This window comes from Bos grunniens, chromosome 20 (genome assembly GCF_055505025.1).
Source record: "Bos grunniens cultivar Pamir isolate PY7600 chromosome 20, Bosgru_T2T1.0, whole genome shotgun sequence".
NCBI classification, from domain to species: domain Eukaryota; kingdom Metazoa; phylum Chordata; class Mammalia; order Artiodactyla; family Bovidae; genus Bos; species Bos grunniens.
The window spans coordinates 11,047,795-11,051,318 of NC_141184.1; the positions used below are offsets into that span (position 1 = coordinate 11,047,795).

At 37.6% G+C, this 3,524-nt stretch overlaps 1 pseudogene across 1 annotated transcript; it reads right to left on the reverse strand.

The window, feature by feature from the left end:
* Nucleotides 1–231: 231 nt before the first annotated feature.
* LOC147350096 (zinc finger CCCH domain-containing protein 15 pseudogene) lies at nucleotides 232–1,849 on the reverse strand (annotated as a pseudogene). The gene is made up of 3 exons (XR_015149075.1): nucleotides 970–1,849; nucleotides 474–711; nucleotides 232–392 (listed from the first exon to the last, which is right to left on the reverse strand). The product of XR_015149075.1 is annotated as a zinc finger CCCH domain-containing protein 15 pseudogene (transcript).
* Between the last annotated feature and the right edge of the window lie 1,675 nt (nucleotides 1,850–3,524).

The window sequence follows — 3,524 nt, forward strand, 5'->3', positions numbered from 1 at the left end:
ATGACCATTTATCTTTAATTTATCATGAACTACTCTGAACTTACTATGAGATGTAGCCAAAGTCAAAAAACAAGATGTAGGGAGAATATTCCTTTTTTGGAGGAACTAAGCCCTCCAGAATCAGCATGGGAAACAAACATCCTGTTGAAGAGTTTTAGGTGGAAAAAAATTAATGTAGTCAATTTCAACTCCTGCTGAGCTGGCTCAATTTTTTCATTGACTTGTTTGGTGTCATTCTTCTAAATCAAGTGTGTTTAATTCTTCTAGTTCATCCAAATCTTCCCCAGTAAACAGATTTTCATCAACAGGAACAGCATCGATGGCTCCATTTTGCTGTCTTCCCCCTTTCTTGTCCTCTTCCAAATCACTTCTCTCACCATTTTCAGCCCTACCTCCGGAAGCTTCACTTAATTTGTTTCAATCCTTTTCTGAAGTATATGTGCTGAATCTTTCAAGACTGGCTACAGTAATACCTGTCTCACCTACATCTCTTGGAATGTACAGGCTTAAATCTATGTCATTTACACTCACTGAATCATCAACCTCATCACCACCTCTTCCCTGGGTGTCATGGGTATCATCTGCTTCCTCATCATCATCGTCAACTAGTTCAGGGCGAAATTCAAACACCTCACGACCACTGATCACTAATGCTTTCCCAGCTTTAAAATCTGCTTTCCTTCTTTCTATATCTTGCTCAAGTTTATCAATCTTTTCTTTTTATTTTATTTAATTTTTAACTTTAAAATATTGTATTGGTTTTGCCATATATCAACATGAATCCACTACAGGTATACATGTGTTCCCCTTCCTGAACCCACCTCCTTCTTCCCTCCCCGTACCATCCCTCTGAGTCGTCCCAGTGCACCAGCCCCAAGCATCCAGTATCTTACATCAAACCTGGACTGGCGACTCGTTTCATACATGATATTATACATGTTTCAATGCCATTCTCCCAAATCATCCCACCCTCTCCCTCTCCCACAGAGTCCACAAGACTGTTCTATACATCAGTGTGTCAATCTTTTCTTGTCTTTTTCTTTTCTTCCATGCAAGAAAAGATTCTAGAGTGATTTTGGTAACATTTGGACCTAGGGCAGAATGCTCTCTTTCAATTAGATCTTCTAATGAAATTTCATCTTCTTTCTCTTCTTTCTTTTTATCTTTTTTCAAGACAAATCCAGGAGGCAGTACATGACAATACATGCAAATATCACTCCCTCCAGGACATACCCCAAACCAGCCATATTTATTGTTTTCAATAGCTTCAAGGAAATGCTTGCACACTATTTGAGTTTTTGTTTTTTTCTTTTCCGCCTCACCGTGCTTCTTATTCACAACTTCTTCCAGTTTTTTCTCATCCCAATTATCCATAGTATCATTTTCAAGTTCTTCATCTCTTGCATCAATGTAAACGCTTTGCTTTTCACATTTTTTCTCCAGAGTCAAGTCATGAGAGAACTTACACTTATCTCCTTTAGTACACTGTCTTGCTTGAAGAATGCACATACTACGGATTTGGGATCTGCACCTTTACTTATTTTTTGAGCAGCAACTACAGGTTTGAACAACTCATTTAGCTCTTGCAATGCTTTCTTCTTGTCATCTTTCTTCAACTTCTTTTCAGCTTCACTTTGTGCTACCTGACGTGGATTCTGTTGACCAAATTTAACTTGATGAGTGACAGCCTTGATAAACTTCTGTTGCTTTGCTCCTTTCTTATTCTTCAGACCAAAAGTTTTGTCTTCGATAATCTTCTCCTTCTTTTTCTGCTCCGCCTTTTTGCTGACCCCGGCCTGAGCCTGTCTCTTGGGAGGCATTGTGGAGACAGTTCGCGCAGGCCAGACTTAAGTGCAGCTGGACTCCCTCAGGGACTCTTGCCCCGCGAAAGGAAGAGGAGGAAGATGCGCGCTGCCATTGCCGCCGCACTGCACGTAAAGCTACTCCCTCAGTGGTCTTTAAATCATGATTAGCAAGAAGATAAGTGTTAGAAATTATACACGTATATATAAATATTACAATGTTAGAAGTATAATATACACATATATGTGGTTCATTTTTATTTTATGCTTATGTATATACATTAGTTTGATAGAGCTGATGTAACAAAGTAAGGTACAGTTGGTAGCTTAAAACAATAGGTATTTATTTTCTCATAGTTTTGGAGCCTAGACCTCTGAAATTAAGGTGTCAGTAGGGCCATGATTTCTCCGAAGTTTCCAAGTGAGGAGATTCCTTGCCTCTTCCAGCATTTGGTATTTGCAAACATTCCTTGACATTCCCTGGGTTGTAGATATTGGGTTGGCCACAAAATTTATTCATGTTTTTTTTTAACAGCTGAAAAATCCAAATGAACATTATGGCCAGCCTAATACATCACTCCAGTCACGTGTTCATCTTCTCCCTATGTGTCTTCAGATCATTTTCCCTCTGTGCCTCTCTATCTCTTTGTCTCAAACTTTCTTTTTTATTATATAAGGGCACCATATTGGACTAGAGCATGCAGTAAAGGCCTCTTAGTAACTAGATTACCTATGCAAGGAGCCTATTTCCAAATAATGTTACAGCTTGAGGTCCTAGAGCTTTTCACTTCAAGATAAGTTTGTGGAGTGACATAATTAAACCAAACTAGTGTGTTTATTGAATGAATTTACCTTTGAGTAGCTCTAGTTTTCTCCATTTTCTAAATGAAATAAGGAATCAAGATAAAGATAATTATCATCTTCTAACCAAATTTAATGGTCAAGAAAATTTTCAAATGGACTAAAATCTTAAAAACATGGCCTCATTCACATTTCTTTTAAAGATAGGCCATAGTATTGCTTTCATGAGATACCTCTTTAAAATACAAACTGAGCACAAAATTCATTTTAGATCACATTTTTGGTGATTGGTTCAGCAGATCAAATTATGCAGACTCTGTAGAGAAGGAAAATTTTTATGTTTAAATTTTTATCACAAGTTGAAAAGAGTTGATTCCTTAGGGTGACATTGACATTATGTTAATGCAGACAACTACAAACTTCTCAGAAAAGTATATTCAAAGGACAACATCTGGCATCTGGAGGTCTTAATCCCAAGGGAGGAACAATGCTGCAGGGGACACAGCATAGCACTATTTATATTAAAATGGAAAGAACGGAAAGACAAAATTGTCTTTGTCACAAGAACATATACCTTCAATCTAATCATGATAAAAGCATCAGACAAATGCATTTTGAGGAACATTCTACAAAACACCTGACCAGTCCTCTTAAATATTTTTAAATGAGTCCTCAATGTCATTGGAACAAAGACTTTGAGAAAACACTGTTGTCAAGTGGGGCTTGGGAGACATGAAAATCAATGCAATGTAGTATCCTGGATGGGCTCCTAGGACAGAAAATGAACATGAGGGAAAACACTAAGGACATTTAAAAACTTTGTTGATAATAACAGATCGATATTGTGACAAATACACCACATTCGTGCAAGCTGCTAATACAGAGGAAACCGAGTGCTATAAACTCTCTGAATGATCTATA